Source organism: Maniola hyperantus, chromosome 1, assembly GCF_902806685.2.
Source record: "Maniola hyperantus chromosome 1, iAphHyp1.2, whole genome shotgun sequence".
Lineage (NCBI taxonomy): Eukaryota > Metazoa > Arthropoda > Insecta > Lepidoptera > Nymphalidae > Maniola > Maniola hyperantus.
In genome coordinates this window covers 5,491,433-5,510,580 of record NC_048536.1, presented here as the reverse complement: position 1 = coordinate 5,510,580, position 19,148 = coordinate 5,491,433, and the positions used below count along the sequence as shown (strand labels likewise).

Genomic DNA, 19,148 nt, shown 5'->3' with positions numbered 1-19,148 from the left:
AGATTAAGATTGGTCTCCACTCTCCATGCGTTTCGACGCGGGGACCAATCCCTAAGGAAGAGAAGTTGCAGGAAGCCTGTCTTAGAAATGATTCGATCAGTAGTACGGAAACCACAACGTAACCAGATGTCTTAACATCGTCGTCTCTGGGACTAAATCTCTGGGATTATACGCAAAGTCGAAGAAAATTCACTGCGCTGCTGGCTACAGACTGTGCTTGGAAATATGGCCGTATTGCGGATTTGTCGAAATGTTAATTTAATTAAGTATCCCTTAAATTAATGTTTTTTACCACAAGTACATATTACATCAATTAGTGATGTAGGTACAAGTACCACATCGCCAATTGAAAATCATAAAGCAAAACCCAGTGTAAAGTACCACGGATGACGAAAGACGCTTGCCTTCGACTAAAATGGGACAATAATGCCAAATTAACAAGTCAACAATTGCGCAAATGTAGTGAAGGTGATGTCTAGTCTAGACTCTAGCATGCGGGAGCTTGGTGCATCATTAAGGAGCATTCAGAGCGTCCGACAATATTCTTCATTTGCGTACCGGGTGGACTTCATTTGACGCATTGTGGCCGCTCTTGTGCAGTGTACAAGCGCCTTAATTGTCCCCCTGTTTTAATAAACTATTCTTGGTAATATTTTTAATCTCTAATTTGTTTCAAAAAATACAGTTCTATGACAGATTTAAAACGCAGAAAAATATCTTTTATGTTAGTAGGTAAATATAACCTACTGGTACATAAATGTAATGGGTTTATTAACTGTTATTAATAATGATTTAAAGTAGCTAATAACAAAAGATACGTTTCTATTCTTTAACAACTTTTAAACTCGTGATAAATTTATTATTTCGAAAAAACCTAAAATAATTACATACTTATATAGTAATTAATCAAATCGTAATTGATGAATTAAATTAATCGAATCTCACTAGGTATATTATGTAGATTAGTAATAAAATATACACGTCGACTGCACTTTCAATTTCCATTAATATCCTAAAAGCCTAACAAAAATCATTACTCATAGGCGATGTCCAAAACTAAAATAATATCAGCCGTGCCCACTTACATCCATTAAATTTCTAACCGCCTCTAATAACTTATCATCCACGTATCCAATTAAAATGTATAATATTAATAATACTACATTCACCTGTCACTCTAATCTATGCCCTAAATTAGAGTTTTAAATTGAACTCTATTATTGAAGTTATAGAGATGGAAATCTTCAGTTCAATCGAGTCACAGAACAATGTATGACAAATAGTGATGTATGCCTAATTTGTAGCCAATATCAAACAAAAGTAGGAGTAAGAGAGAGGTAGATGTTTCTTGTTTCTGGCTTGTTTCTAAGAAACACTGTAGGCTGTAGCCGGGCAATGGATTTCTCAAATGTCATTGTGAGATTAACGTCCAACTCAAGGCAATAGATAAATATTTCCTGTAAGTATAAATGGATTCTATACTTTTAAATTTATAAGTATTTATCTATATTTACCCCCGTATTAACATTAGTTACTATCTAAATATTATTCGTGTCGTATTTTGTACATATACCTACGTGTCATCTTAGATCACAGAATAAAATACATTTAAGTATTTATTTTTTATTTATGATTTTTTAGATTAATTTAATGTTCCAGGGACCAAAATTCGATTAGAGACCACCTGCGCCCGCGCTGCCTCGATCAAGCTCAAGCTACCTACTCTGATAAAGTTACCACCATTTATTACTTTCCAAAACTTGATGTATCTATTTTGACTGGTAGAACTGAGGGTTTCTAGAACCTTACTGCCTAACAATTAAACGTGGAATAACGGTGAAATAGTTATACCTACTTTATTTTATCTTTCTCTGTCATCAGTAATTTGAAATTTGAAGGAAAAAGACAAAACAGAGTACCTACCTTCCTACCTATTACTAATTCACTGCTATTCCACGTCTATTTGTTAGAGGGTTAGTTTAGATTTTTTTTGGTTAATTTGTATAGTTTCTGTACTTACTACAACTTGACAATATTACCTAACTTAACTGGAGGTTAATTATGTTAAAAGATGGAATAAGATTATTTTTTGATTCTTCAGTGATTAATTACAGAATTCTGACTTTGGCATACACGCATTTTGTATTCCCCTTATTAGTTGGCTGTTTGCCGTGTTTCGACTTCATCAAAATAACTCACTCCGACTTTATTTTACTTCAGTATGCAAATGCACTCCAATTAGCGGGACTAACGTTTCTTGGTAGGTAGTGTAGGTACCTATTACTCATTATTTTGAGGAGGGATTTTCTGCAACCGTACTGCAACGTCGTAATTAACCATGAACGGGACGAGTACTTCAGCGTTTGCTAATTAACGTCTAATCTTTGTTGGCGACGACGACGGGCGATCTTAATTTATTCAATTAAAATATAATTAAACAGTAGGTGAAGGTTGCGGCCCTCTCACTGGAATTTAAAAACTTAACGTTCATTGTCGTAATGACGACTCGCCGAGTATACAAGGGGAGGCGAATTAATCAAATAATACCGCGGAGGTGCGGGGCCGGTCCCTCCGCCCGTGCCCCTCCCCTCCCGCGCCCGACCGCGTGGTTCAGTCGCGACCGAATCGCCGCGTGGGGAAGTGTCGTCGATCCCCGCGAACGCGTCTACTTTTTTCGAAGTTCTCTGTACAGTTTTTGTTCTAAAGTTTTACGAGAAGGTTTTTGTGCTTCGAGTCTTTTGTCCTGTCGAACTTGAAGGATACGAGACTGCATTCGGCGGTGTAGTTAATAAAGTTTAATACGTTTGGTGTTTTTTTATTTTCTGTTATTGTTGTTTTTTTGTTTGGTGCATCGTGCCGGTCCGGTGTTCGACCGTCTATCGAGGCACCAAGCCTGGACGCGCGGTTACGGACCTCAAGGGACATAGCCTTTAGGTAAATATTTAAAGGATTTGTGCATGTTATAGATAGGCAACGTGCCAAAACGCGGATACCAAATCTAGCAATGGGGTTTGTTTGTAAACAAACTCACAAATAAATTACCAGGTGTCGCTTACATGTTTCTAGACTGCAAATATTAATAACTATGGTAACCCACAATGCATGGAGGATAAAATTTGACATGTATTGTCTGCCTTGAACGAGCGGTGTCTGCCTTGAACGAGCGGCGGTCTAGGAGTATCGCCGAACAAATACCACGTGCAGCTGCAGTGTATCCCAGCCTTATCCAAGCTGTCTTTTACTTAGAAATACAACAATAACCTTTATAATACGGAAGTTTTTATGTCATACATTTAATATTGAGCTTAAATAAAGCTGTCTGAAGTTTAACTTTGAGTGTAATGCTTATTTACCTACTTCATTTCGTAAATGTTTAATTTTATACAAAAAGTCAGGAAGTAGAAAATATACCTACCTACTTAATAAATCTAGTTAAGGAAGTACCTCTTTGTTCTTACTAGTTATTAATTAAAGTTCTATTAATTATGTTATAAACATTCATATAAATGTAACTAGGACCGAATTCTAAATTATATCTACCTACCCACTTAAAGAAGGTATTATTGAGCAATCTCATTTTGATCTATGTAAATTATCAGAATGTTTTGATTTGATCTTCTACCAAGCGATTTATGTCAATCTTTGTAACCCTGGTATCCACCTAGAACGGTGTGCACTGCTGGCAACCGATTCATTGAATGGCATGGAATAAAATTACTTAACAAAGCCGATGTTTGATAAACTTTATGTTGCCACTACAAGGCCACCCTCAAAACAAAAACAAAAAACATCTAATTAATACGTTTCAAATAGACGCTATCTTTAAATCAGCAATTAGAGAGATTGGGTGCGCGCAGTATTAATTATTATACCGTCAGGTGAAACTTAATTACAAAAAGATAATTAAACCATTAAAGATTTATTTACTTTGAACATTCATTTTCTTTAAAACAACCTTCTTTTAATTAAAGCTCTAACGAAAAAACAAATAGTAAACCTGCTCAACCCTTTCGCATAATCATTGGGCCAAAGAAACCGTTGTACCTAGCTCAAATTAAATTGTATAATCATTTAAAAAATCTATCCATCAACTTAATTGGGGTCCAAGTGCAGAACCCACTTAGCATATACTATCAACGTAACAGAAACTGAGATGAAGCGTTTGGTGCATTTTATTACAAGACATTCATTGCATTGCCAATGATTTTGTATGAATTGAAGAGATAATTCTGTAAAATCCAACCAATAAGATTGGAAGAACAGGAGAAAATTGTGAGCCAATATAACGATTGGCTGCACCAAATTCGAAAGCCTCTTAGAATTTTCATGAAATCGTTACAATTGAAAAATCAGAAGTAATATTACTGTATGTAGATAATGCATAAGTATCATACGAGATAGGTGCATGATATTAAGAAATGCAATGGTGATAATAATAATCAGACCTAGTAGCCTAACTTGTAAATACAAAGAAGCAAACAGATTAATTTATCTACCTAGATACCTATTATATCTACCATGAGAACTACGGGTTAGAAATAGATGATAACATTAATTCACCACATAATAATGGTGAAGTTGTAATCAGTAGAAATTCGTATTTCATTGGAATACCTCACAAAGAATTGTTGCTAAATTGGTCCATGTATATACCATTTAGCAGTTGAAATGGTTGCTAAAGAGTTGGGGTGAAAATTAATTTTTAAAATATGTCTAAGCAATATTACACGGACCACTTCATTTCATCGCCGGTTTAATTAAAAACGAGTGCCCGCACCCCTCCCTTTTCGGGTTGAAGTACACCCTACCCCCGCATGGGCGTCTCGCTCTGCTTATATTTAGATAATTGTACAATCATCTAAATTAATGAGACTCTCGTCCGGTCCTGGCCTCTATTATTTTATAAATTTACGTTACCCTGAATAGGTATATCACATAGGCAGATACATAGGTAAGTAATTTTCTCAATATATTATTTTGGTTACTTACCTATCATATTTCTTAATTTTGACAACAGCTTGGCATTTATCTTTCAATAGGTGAAGGGGAAACATTAGTACTTACTTAATGTCCAAAATACTTTCTAATAGGTATATATATAACTAATTTATATTATATTATATTATATTATAATTGGAGGGGAAAACTGATGCTGGGTGTTCCAAATCTTAGCGGTTCGGATTAAAAATGAGGAGGCAAATTATTTCGTACGTAGGTATCCGTGGAATTTCGACTAAGTACGGGTGCAGACCTTGGCGACGCCTTGCGGTACGATAGTAGAAGGGTGAAGGAGAAACCAGTGGCCCTACCGCGGTTGTTTGACAACTACAATGTCACGATCGCAATCATCTCTGATTGGTTAATGCTCGCTCACTATTGGCTACAATGCATTGTTGCAACAAGAATGGCACCAATTCAGCCAATCAGAACAATTGAGATTGTAATAATGATTGATGCAGGTTTTAGACAATCGAGGTGCAGGTTGAAAAGTTCTTCGCCACACTCTCCGAAATATATACTGTAGAATACCGATAGACATGCAACTTTGCGCCGATGTTCCAAACATTGAAGTTTAGAATTGACCAGGGCTTCGTCACCAATGAGTCTTCTAGAACCACTGAATCCAATGCATCAAGCTGATACTTGGCAGAGCCATCCCATAAATGGCTGCAGTTCTCCATGCACGATCGAACTTGAGTTTTGACGATATGTCGATCGGAGATTTGTTGTTGAAACATGATTCAAATGAAGAAAATCACGGTACATATCACCTCTTTAAAGTAAAACAAACTCTACCAATAGTGTGAATAATAGTTCTTTACCCCCATTAACTTACTCGTATAATGCTTCTGCTCAAGCTTCTCCTGCTGCGGTAAATATTTTCATCAATTTCTCAATCTGCAACAGTAACTATTGAAAGAACCCCGTCAGTCAATAGTGGCATAATAAGTACGTGATTCATTGCTCACTTTCCTGTTCACTTCATTTGAATATAATATATGTAAGTATTTTAAGCTAACTCTTAGTTACTTAGTTGTTAAAATGAGATAATATAGGGATACTTATACGTTTCAATAAGTATATTCCAAAGAGTACAGGCACTCGGGCGTTCATAACTCGTAGTGTTGACGACAGTGATAGAGCTCGATGCAATTAAAAGTTTCACTACGTGCGTGGACGAGGCGCCGCGCGAATCTACCTTAATTTATGCCGGCGATAAGCTTGAGTTATGAGAGCCAATTAATAACTTATTTTAGGTGAGATTTTATCAGCAACTATTATAAAGATAAGGAACTTTAATGAATCGCATGATGCTTTTTTTACACTCACAAGGACCGACATTGTTGAGCAAGTAAAATATGTTTTTTAATCACGATGGCCTATGAATTAATTATAGTCAACTAACAATAGTTACTGCCAAACTGCATATTAACCCAGTATTATTATTTAAAGGTTTATACTGGGAGGTTGCCCTCTAAATCTTTAACATTGCTTTTTTAATAGGCATATAGGGCTTATCTGGGAAATTTATTTAAAACTAGCTGATCCGCCCCGGCTTCGCTCGGGTAGAGTTTAGATAATTGAGGGGGAGGTTGAATTAAATTTTTCTCTCCGTAAGAACCATCCTCGTACTTCAAGGAATATTATAAAAAAAGAATTAGCGAAATCGGTTCAGCTGTTCTCGAGATTTGCGACGAGCAACACATTTAATGATTCATTTTTATATTATAGATTTGGCAGTTATATTATTAAGTAGATATCTGTCTTTATATATAGCTTATTTTGGCGATTGATAAATCAGACCTAAGGTATTGGACTATAAAGGGATACTGAAGTAAATTGTATATAATTTCTTCATTTATCAAATTATTGCTTACAGCATCTGTAACATCTTCGAGTCAATCAAGTCGACAGCCAATGTACAACCGATAATAAGGCAATGCACCTCAGTAATCAGAGTGCAAGATGTTTTGTCACCACTCATTATAAACAATATTTTTAATCTAAAATTCACTACACTGAAATCAGTTCATGTCAAAAACAACAAACAAGAATTCAATTGTAAAGCTCGTTGGGCAAACATTGAAATGCTTGGTGTAGGAACTGAAATGTAACCGGCGAATCAAATTAGCGGGGAGTCTATCATGCATTGCTCGCTAAATTAAATGCATCAAGCAATAGAAGGACGGATGGAGTGGGCAGCTCCCCGGAAGGCCCCGGGCGATCTGCCTAATGAACCCGCACCTCCCTGCTGCCTGATTTATTAACGAATTAAATGCATTCTGCTGCACCCTCATGCAAATACATGATATATCCGTATAAGTTATTGCATAAGACATGTCTGTGTGTAATTAATTACTTAATTATAATATTAAGGGAGATTACCGTAGTGTATTGAACTGATGCCTATACTCACTGGAGCGCTATCTCTTTTACCTTATTAAGTTGCTAGCCATTAAATAACTACGGCGAGGTCATCAATCTTCTATATAATATGATACATATATAAGGAAAAACTGACTGACTGATTTATCAACGCAGAGCTCAAACTACTGGACGGATCGGGCTGAAATTGGGCATGCAGATAGCTATTATGATGTTGACATCCGCTAAGAAAGGATTTTTGAAGATTCAACCTCTAAGGGGATAAAATAGGGGTTTAAAATTTGTGTAGTCGACGCGGACTAAGTCGCGGGGATAAAGTAATATGTTAATTTTATAATATATATATTATCATTAATATTAATTTACTTAGTAATTACTAATTATGAAATGAAGTACCCATAATAATTTATATCACCTATTTGCTGGATTTTTAATTAAGATGTTTACGTTTGTAAGATACATGCTGATAACGTTAATGTTTCGTTGTAAAATTTTACCTCAAACCGGCTTACATGTACATGTTAGGCCAATAAAGAAGGCAAATGTAGATATTAACGCTTGTCCTCTGTCTCACCTTTTCTTCTTAATCTTTAAAGATGATAGAGACATCCGCAAGAAAGGATTTTTGAAAATACAACCGCTAAGGGGGTAAAATAGGGGTTTGAAATTTGTGTGGTCCACGCGGATGAAGTCGCGGGGATAAGCTAGTATTTTATGATATGGGTAGTGAGAAAAGAAAAAACTGACTGATTGACGTATCAAGGTACCTGGATTTAGAAACTTGAGAGATGCATGAGTAAGTTTACTTTCTAACGTAAGAAAGGATGTTCCGAAATTCCATCTGATTGACGCCGAGGCAGTTCAGCTAGTTCTTCATAAATGTTACACAATTCATTACCATGATTAGTCTGCCACGTCTGCCAACGTTCGAGCCAGTCGCGTACATTAAAGTATTGAATGTAGACGGTCTACTCATATTATTGTTGCATCCATTATTCAGCATCCAGGCCGGCAAGGGACCGCGCGCCGGCGCTGCTAAATTATTAAACACGCGTTATAAACACGCCACCCTAACATCTTGGATATCTACTCGATGTTATCCAAGTAGATCCAAGATCGCTGAATCATTACTTGTAGACAAGTTTGAAGTTTTCATATTTTTTGCGGACACCATATTGTTTGGTGTTTATCTTGAAACAAACTTATAGTTAGTTGCTTATGTTCACGTACCTCATTATAGATAACTATCCGGAAAAAAGCAATTTTGGTTAAGTATCAATAAGGAAGCTAATTTCAAGTTTGTTTGAACGTTTATTCAAATCTGACGCTAGTTAGCATTTTGCAACTCACCTCTCTGAATAATACAATAGGTTGATTTTTGAAATGCTTTAATTTTTATACAGAATCTAGTTCATAAAATAACTACATGTTTAAAATCTTGGTCTAACTATACAATTTAAGCTAGAAAAGGAATTCTCATTGAGTCAGTAGGCTCACACCTGCTTTAGTATCGCGCATGCCCTCTCCTGTCCGTAAGTCCACATTGACCGAACCGGTTTCGATTACAGGTTATACCAACTACAAAGCTATAACTATAATATATCCTTTTGGCGGAAACAAATCTTCATCCATGAAATAAACTTTGGTTTCGCATGATGCCAAAATTAATTAATCCAATAAATATCAATCATCATGAACAACCCATCTCCGGCTCACTACAGTGCACGGGTCTCCTCTCAGAGTGAGAAGGGTTTTGGCCATAGTCTACCACGCTGGCCATGTGCGGATTAGTAGACTTCACACACCTTTGAGAACATTATGGAGAACTCTCAGGCATGCAGGTTTCCTCACGATGTTTTCCTTCACGAAAAGTTAGAGGTGCGTGCCCGAGATCGAACCCCCGACCTCCAATTAGAAGGCGGACGTCCTAACCACTAGTGACTAGGCTATCACAGCTTTTTAAATATCAATACCTTCTTAATTTTACAAATGCGGAAATGTGTCTGTCTGATTGCTAGTTTTCCCATATGTTTGACCAACCGTTTTTGACGAAATTTAGTACAGAGATAGCTTGCATCTTAGAGGAGGACAAACGTTCCAGAAAATCTAAGAGTTGCCACAGGACTTAAGAAAAAACCGGCCAAGTGTGAGTAAGACTCGCACACCGAGGGTCCGTACCTACTGCAGTCGTATTGTTTCGACATTTTGTACGATAAATCAAAAACTATTCAGCCAAAAAATAAATAAAAAACTGTTTTAGAATGCACAGGTAAAGCCCTTTCATATGATAGCCCACTTGGTATAGTAATCTTACTTTGAAAGTTGAAAATACTAATTATTTTTTTGTGAACACATTTTAATATTTTTTTCATGATGTAACCACAATTTCACGTTTTTCGGATTTTTCCCCTTACGTGTGCTATAAGACCTACCTACCTGCCAAATTTTTATGATTCTAGGTAAAGGGAAGTAGGTACCCTCTACGTTTATTGACCGACAGACAGACAGTCAGCGAAGTGATCCTATAAGGGTTCCGTTCTTCCTTTTGAGGTACGGGACCCTAAATACCTAAATCCACGTGGACGAAGTCGTGAGCATCGTTTACTTATGAAATAATGGGAAAGATAGACTGCCTACATGTTTGTCTGTTAATGGACCTTGATAAAATTTAGTCTCCAGTTATCGATGCATTTTATTTATGAACTGTTTCTTTTACTTTCCCTCCTAGTTGCGACTTAACTCTGTTACCATGCTTACAATAATATTCTCGGATTTCTGTATTATTATTTGTAGACGTAGTAAACCATACAGTTATTTACCGAGCGATTACCGATCTTGTTCAGTGTTCCAGGAATAACCAATTTAAGTACGTAGGAAAATAAACAGCCGCCCAAACTTTATTTGTTTTGTGGACAATGTCTCCATCCAATCCAATGTACGGAAGCTTATGATAAATGGAAAGAATTTCGGATCTATGAAAAATGTAGATCTACGAAATATATTAACTAGTTTGGTACTACTTAATTTAGTTTAATTAACTAGCTAAGAATTTCTTGCTTTTCTTGCGTGTACCTAATTACCTGCTTATCTAGTTTAAAATGGGATTGACATCTATTAAGTTCATGATAGCTATAAAAGCCTACTTAATCATAGAAAAAAAAATTAACTTTATTCAGCAGGGCTAATATTGATAAAGAGGAATAAAAAAAAACGGTTATATGTACTAATCTTTTTTCGATTAGGTATATATATTACTTAAGTAAATACAATTTCTTTCAATATTTAATTACTTATATTTAAAAAATATATATATATGTAAGTAAGTACTTACCTATTTTTAAGCATATATACCTATAGATATATGTTATAAAAACTTAATCGTATAATTTCTAGGTTGACCAACTAGCTAAACTCTATGATACAAATAAGAGAGCTTTCAAATGCGAGTTGTTATGTATTCAAGTGTCAAAGACAATAAAATAAAATAAAAGTATGTTGTAACACTAATTCAAATAAATAAAAAAGATAAATTAAATGTCAACTAAAATTTTAGTAGAAGATCAATAAAATCCAGTTATCCTTAAAGTTCCCTTTGCGTGCGGTCACCCAATATGTGCCAGTCATCCTATTTGATTATAGAGGAAATTTAGTAAAGTAATTGGTACTAATTATTGTTTAGAGGAACGACCCTCATCTCAGTCATTATAAAACTCATATCATGCTGAGATAATTGCCTTGAAATCTTTTCGAATGATTGTAAATTATTTTGTATTAACCATTACCACTGCAACTATACTCATTCTTGGATTGAAGCAATTACAGTCACTTCACTTCTTTATTAAGTCTTTTTGATATAGAGATATGAAGTTGTAACTATAGTCTATACTCATTTGAATAATTAATGAACTATACAGTCACAAAGTAATGTACATCGATCTTTAGTAGGAGATAGCAGATTTGTAGTGCGTTGTCCCTATCGATGTCGTTGAGACCGACAAAACGTCATGTCGTCAAACGTCAGGATGTAGGGCTGATTTTTGAAACTTTGCGACTCTCCCGTTTCCTTACGTCATGCTCAAATTGTCACATCAGTGAAATGCACACTTTTCTGCATCTAATTAACTTGCCTTGTCTAAATCTGACGCGCTCGAGTAAATCGCAAAATCCCTTCTTGGGCTCCCCTACCATATATTTCATGTTATATGCCAACTAGATTTGAGATGTGTGCCGTATTAATTACTTAGTATCTTTTTTAGTCTATAATCAATTTAAATAATTATTATTAAAGAGATTTCCCGCTCAAAGATTGTGTAAGAAGTCCTAATAGTAATAAATGGATATCGTTGGCTAATAACGGCAATAAACGTGACATGACAGAACCAATATTTCATATTTACGTGCCAACTAGATTAGGGATGTGTGCCGTATCAATTAATAAGTATCTTTTTTAGCCTCGAATCAATTTAAATAATTAATTAAAGAGGTTTCCCGATCAAAGATTATGTAAGAAGTCCTAATAGTAATAAATGGATATCGTTGGCTAATAACGGCAATAAACGTGGCAAGACAGAACCCATATTTCACCCGTCGCCATAGCAACGCGCAACAAACACGCGCCACGCTGTGAGATTATAAATTCTACTAAGTATGGAACTGGTGAGAGTGCAGTAAAAGCGGTATGTCCACTATCAAGTCCACGTCTCGTTTTAGCCGCAAAAACTCGTACCACTGTTCATTTAATTCATATTCGCATTCCTTTGCATTAGTTACGGAGTAATTGATCGCTTATGACTTCTGATTCAAAAGATACATTACTAATTATTACGAGTATGCCAGCGGTATATTCATATTTAATTTTTTATCCATCTTTGTTTTGAGATTTATTATAGTAATAAAACTGAAGGTTCCCACTATCCTTACACTTTTACTATTACAAAAAACAAAATGATCGCTGCTATGAAAAGTTGGTTTTTATCAAGTAAAATTATGAATGTTCATATAGAGGACCTACTTGGTTGCTACCACTGAAGCTAACTTTATCACTGTTTTCCCCACAACTATTGTGTTGATCAGTGTGATTAATTCATCCAAACGAAATTCTGGTCTCATCATGACTCTTTATTGAATTTACCAAGTAAGGTTTTAAACTGTTTTATAACTAAGTTGGTTCTTAGTAGTCTTATGTGTTTTCATAATTTTAACTTTATTGCCAGTAATCATATTGTGTGGTTTGTACAATAAATATATACAGGTAATTATCTTTTTGGAATTACTTATAAGCATAAAATGCTTAAACAACTGAAATTCTCATTTGTTAAATGACCTTTCTTTTCAGTGAACCTTTACAATGATGACGATAAGTGTTAGTGATATGATGCAAAGTTGCCATTAAACCTTATCAAAATCATAACCAGACTTTAGAACAATATGTAGCTTCATTATCGGGGCGTCCGGATCGCTAACAGCAACTAAGTAGATAACAATCAGCTTGAAGGCTTGTTCGAGACACGAAATTAATTAAAACAAGTTTGTTCGCGGATCCTATGCAAGGAACAAAGCCATGCTGAGTCACTAGGTAATTACACCACAGCAGACGCCTGCAAGGCGCTTCAAATCTAACATTATCTTTTGGCTCATTATTATGAGCTAGTGTTGATAACTTTTTACAGAATTTTGGAAAGAATACCACTACATACTTAAAACACAAAATGCTTACACATTTAATATTTTAAAGTGCATTATCACGGCCATTTTAATTAAGTATTATTACTTATCTAAGAAAGTATTTATTTGTTATTTTACCTTCTTAAATATGCTTTTAAGTACTTAGATACTTCCTTATTCTGAGATTGTAACTAGAGGTAAAAGGTTATAATATCCAACACGAGTGGAATGAGTGGAAAAGTTCTAGAACTACATAGGCCAGCATTATGATCAACCCATCGCCAGCTCTTTGCAGTTATTGAGGGTAGATGCTAAACTACTTTTTAAAAACATATAGAAAGGGTGATACAAGATTTCGTTTGAAACTTGTGATTCGAAATAGCAAAGAAAGTGAAGTTAACCCTTTAAGAATATAACGCCAATTTTTCAATCCTTCCTCGTTTTGCGGTGATTGCGCCGTGTCATCGGGAATTTTAATTATATTCCATGATTAATTATGTGTAACGAGCGAGGAGGGGAAGAAGATGCCTGATTGATGAGGCGACTTGGTCTTCTAGTCATTGTCTACTATTAATTGCGACTTTTAACATCATACTTTGTTTCATTGTTTCCAATTTATTGAGCCATCTAATTAAATTTATTTTAGACGCTGACTCATTGCGGTTATTAATTTAATAATGGCGCAGACAATGCGTATTTATATGGGCTGACTCAGACAAATAGGTTACCTTATTAAAACTGCAGATTGTGTAATGCGATTACTTAATTAATTATAAATCGTAAGGATATAATTAAGTAATATATTTAATTAAGTTAGTGCATAAGTTAAGTAGCTTATGTGTATATGTATTCTTCCAAGTTCAATACTTTGCTAACTTAACCCAATTCTCAACGAAATTCAAGTTGTATTCGGATCCTTGTGCAGGAGTCCTGCTCGAATATGTAAAGCATAGCTTATCAACCATTCAGACACAATGAGCCATCTGTTAGTGGAGCGACGAGTGACGATAGCCGTGGCCTATTGACAGGAATACGCTCAAGTAATCTCAAGGATATATTTTAAGGATGGCAAGACAGCTTCATAGGATCATACTACAATAATGGTAACATTAAACCTATCTTATTTTATAACTTTTATGTTAGTGTTTATACCTACATTTCAAGGAAATTTCTAAATAATTTGTAAGTATACAAAAATTATTTATACTGAACTGTCATATTTACATAGTAACGTTTTCTAATATAATTAGCGAAGTATACGAACAGGCGGGTCACCTGTGAGTGCTTATATCTAGTATCGCCCATGAACATTTGCAGCACCAGAGGATCCGCCAATGCGTTGCCAGTTTTTCAAGAATTTGTTGATTCGCTCTTGAACAACTTTTCTATTACAAGTTTGGAAGTTATAATAATAACAGACAATTCTATTAAATAAACTTAAATATAAATTAAAAGTTTAAAAAACCATTAAATTAAAAGATGCTGGCAGCATTACCCTTTTGGATGGCCAAACTAATTCTAGTTAATTTATAATTTTTTTTAAGTTCAGTTAATTTTAAGTGCCGAAGAATAAATATATAATAATAGAGTTCTATATTATGTTACTTTGAAAACATTTGAGACGATAGGATGTTCACGTTAGGTACCTATTATTTTACAGCATTAGTTGCGTAAAAAATGTACTCACTATATGGAGTAGGTATGAACTTGAATTGAGGAGTGACATCAGGTACAATCATTTTTAATTGAAAGACCTTGAAAGAATAATAGAAGGAAGATTATTTCTAATGACCAAAATGACAGGCGCGGCAGACAATAAGGATTATATCATAAAATATGGGCTTGTGTGATGATTTGTACCTATTCTAATGAACCTTAATAAACATAAATCATCCTTTAGTTTGACATGCCTTACAATAAGTCATTAGTGAATTTTAATGGCAAGTTTGTACAAGAAATGGGACAGGCGAAATTTTTCTACAGACCAGTCGAATTAAAAAAAATCCATATTAAAATAACTGTAGGACTCAGAAGATGCTTAATTTTAATGAAATAATTTCTGGTTTTATTAGGTGCATGTTACAGACTAAGGTACCTACTACCTACCTGTATTTCTTCCAAGTCAATAGAAAACCTACAGATCAATAATGTTTTACCTACTATTAACTTGTTGCGCAAAGAATCAGCCTGGCTGTTCACCGCGGAAATACAGCCAGTATTATTTGCATCATTCCACGTGACTTCTACAATGTACAGTACCTAATGGATTAAGCTAGCTCATGCTCGCAAATTCGTCCGCGTGGACTACACAAATTCCAAAACTCTATTTTACCCCCAAAAAAAATTATATATGTATAGTATATACATACAGAAAAACTTATTACTAAAAAAAATATATTTACAAAAAATATAAATTTACCCCCATAGGGGTTAAATTTTTAAAAATCCTTTCTTAGCGGATGTCTACGTCATAATAGCTATCTGCATGTCAAACAGCCCGATCCGTCCAATGGTTTGAGCTGTGCATTGATAGATCAGTCAGTCAGTCAGCTTTTCCTTTTATATACTTAGATAATAAATAAGTACATGCTATATCTTCATAAATTACATAGGTTAGGTACTTAGGTTTGTTAAACGTGTGCAATATTTGCTCTGAAATCGGTGATTTCTCACGTAGTTTGAAGCCCGTCTTTTGTGGTTTATCTAATCTGCGCGGGGCGGGATATTTGCTCGCTGATAATATGGCAAGTGACCCATTATACGCCGCGATTTGCTACGTTTTCTTCAAGCTTCAATTTGAGTTATTTTCCATCCTTTGCCAATATAAAACTTCATCCCGAGCACCTACATAATTCAAAAGTTTGGTGGCAGTCTGAATAATAAATGTGAAATCTCCTAATAACCATAAAGCACTAGGAATTTTAAAATTTGTACTCGGCAGAATTGTTTGTTCTGAAATAACATCATACATTTCAAGGTAAAGAAACACTAGAGTAATGTTTTTTTGCATACCAAGTACGCAAAAAGAGGTGATTGGTAGATACCTACTAAATTCTAATTAATACTAAATAAGCATTCAGTAGGTACTTATACTATCCCTTTAATCAATGAGATATTTTAAGATGTACTAAACCAAACCAATAAGATCTATCGCCACTCAAATAATATAAAAGATAAAAAATAACTATCATTAAAGTACCTAATCCATTAATGTTATATTCTAGAATTTTCTATTGAAACTGTGCAGAAATAATATTTAAAAACCTGCCAAGTGCGAGTCAGGCTCGCGCAATGAGGGTTCCGTACTACAGTCGTATTTTTTCGACATTTTGCACGATAATTCAAAAACTATGATGCATAAAAATAAATGAAAATCTGTTTTAGAATGCACAGATGAAGACCTTTCATATGATACCCCACTTGATATAGTCACTCACTTCGAAAGTTGAAAATACTAATTGTTAGTTCATGACCACATTTTTTTTTTGTGTGATCTAATCCTAAAATCCCGGTTTTCAGATTTTTCCCCAAATGTCAGCTATAAGATCTACCTACCTGCCAAATTTCGTGATTCTAGGTCAACGGGAAGTACCCTGTAGGCTGTAGGTTTCTTGACAGACAGACAGACAGACAACAAAGTGATCCTATAAGGGTTCCGTTTTTCCTTTTGAGGTACGGAACCCTGAAAATAACTGTCATTAAAGTACCTATTCCATTAATGTTATATTCTAGAATTTTCTATTGAAACTGTGCAGAAATAATATTTAAAAAATGCGTAAATAATACAAATCCAACATAAACAGTACGCTCACCCCGAGACGGAGGGTGAGCTAAATTGGCAACGGTTCAAAAGGGTCCTTCCCATACGTTAAATACGCAATTTGGTGCTCCGTACAATCAGCCAAATGAGCTCGCGTCGATCCAATCAATTACGCATCTTTTAAAAGTAACTTGGGGTGATGGTAATGAGATCAGTAGGTCACAGATTGGCAGTTTTGAAGGATACCTAGATACATGATTTTAGTTTATGCGACACGAATTTATGCGACATGGGTAACGTAGGGTTACGGAGTGGCAGATTTTAATAAGAATTCGTTGATTTACATGTACCTACGTAAGTTACTTAGGTACTTATTTTAGATACTTACTTAGTTAAGTTAAGTAATGATTTTAAGCGCTTAGCGTTAAGTATTGATTTTAAGCTTATTTCGTGGTTTAACGACATATTTTAATGTAGATAACGGGTACATACCAAGATAGATTTGATGTTTTTAGCTTTTTATTTTATCTACATTAAAATATTGCTAAGTAGGTTGATTGTTTGTTTTGAGTTAGTTATTTAGATCCAATTATTATCTGAGTCGGTTATTTTAAGATACCTATGCAGTAACTACGCGCAAAATACACAATATAGGAAAATAATAAAAATTTACAGACACTGCATAACGTGTACTTACGTTATGCAGTGTCTGTATATTTTTTATTATTTTCCTATATTACCTTATGTTTATGAACGTGTACTTATGTTCATAAATATAAGGTACCTAATTTTCAATTTTAATCTAATTTAAAACATCTTTATTGTTTAAGTATTTTAAACACATTTGAAGTTTAAAAATAGCTTACTAATTACCATGCACGTGCTGAACCTTTCCTGACCCTTATTACAGAATATAGAGAACAATAGATGACCCCGTGCGTGCCTACGCACTTATAGAGAACAGTTAAAAATATTTTTAGTCAAAAGTAAGTGGTAAAAGAAATATACTTAACTTAAGTACCTTTTAACTATATAAGCATAACATGCTCAATAGTTACTGACAGTAAGAATCTATTGGACCCATGAACGACGCCTTTTCTGATTTGTGCATCCATGTTTTGAAATTTGTACAATAACTCGCTTATTGCGCGTACGCACTTTGCGTTGTTTTATATCAAGATTTAACAAATTTAAATATAACAAAATTTAAATATTATTAAATAAATCTGAAAAGAGATAAAAATGATAATAATGGCGACAAAACGTCTGAAGGGGAAGCAGGGCCCAAAGATTCCCGCTGCGTCGCTCGTTAACTACACAAAAATAGATAAATTATTTTTATCTGCCAATTTACCCCAATCTATCCTATTGTTAATACTCGATGACAGCTAACATTAAGTGAGAAAAATTAACTGCGATTTTGTGTCGATAAGGCGGATTAGCGATTGATGAATTGTATTGATAATGTACCCATCCCACGTAATTGTTGTTTATCATGATTTACATGATATGCCACTGATAAAATACACAGTATTATAAATATTCAGTTTATTAAGCCAAACCACACCATCATCAGTATAATATCGGCTTAGTACTCGTTCACTGCTGGACATAATCTTTTTTACATTTAGGTATCGCGTTCATGGCATATTTAAACTCAAATATGGCTGTAACTACTAATTAATACTTAAATAAATAAATAAAACTTAAAAAACCGCTCAAGTGCGAGCCGGGACTGGCACAGAAATGGTTCCGTAACATTATACAAGAAATAACGCTGTTTTCCTTTTTTTGTAACCACAAATTCACAGTTTTCGTATTTTTCCCTTTACTTCTGCTGTACATACTTAGACATTACTACCTACCAAATTTCATGATTCGTAAGTCAACGGGAAGTAAGTACCCTATAGGTTTTGGTTCCCTTGACGGGTCTTGATAGACAGATAGACAACGCAGTGATCCTATAAGGGTTCATTTTTTTCTCTGGAGTTATGGATAATCCTGCTAAATCATAATCACTACCCCTATTATAAATGAGAAAGTGTGTTTGTTTGTCCTTCAATCACGCTGCAACTGAATCGACATGATTTTTGCATGGATATAGTTTAAGACCTGGAGAGTACCTACCATATAGGCTACTTTTTATCCCGGAAAATCAAAGAGTTCCCACGGGATTTTTAAAAACTTAAATCCACGCGTACGAAGTCGCGAGCATCAGCTAGTAATACATAATTATGTATTGCAAGAAATCACCAAAGTATCTAATTGATAAAATTATGTAGGTACATCTGAGTAATTTTAAACTTAATACATTACAAGTGGCTCAGGTTACCGGTCA

At 34.7% G+C, this 19,148-nt stretch overlaps 1 protein-coding gene across 2 annotated transcripts in view; it reads left to right on the top strand.

Moving 5' to 3' along the window:
* The window catches only part of LOC117997279 (LIM domain transcription factor LMO4), a 279,363-nt gene that overhangs the window by 101,709 nt on the left and 158,506 nt on the right, over positions 1–19,148 (top strand). The window contains exon 1 of one of the 2 annotated variants that reach the window (XM_034985530.2): positions 2,602–2,934. The exons of the other annotated variant lie outside the window; for it this stretch is intronic. The gene's annotated coding sequence lies outside the window, so the exon portion shown is untranslated. Of the gene's footprint in view, positions 1–2,601; positions 2,935–19,148 lie in introns of those variants that run through there. 2 annotated transcript variants of the gene reach the window in all.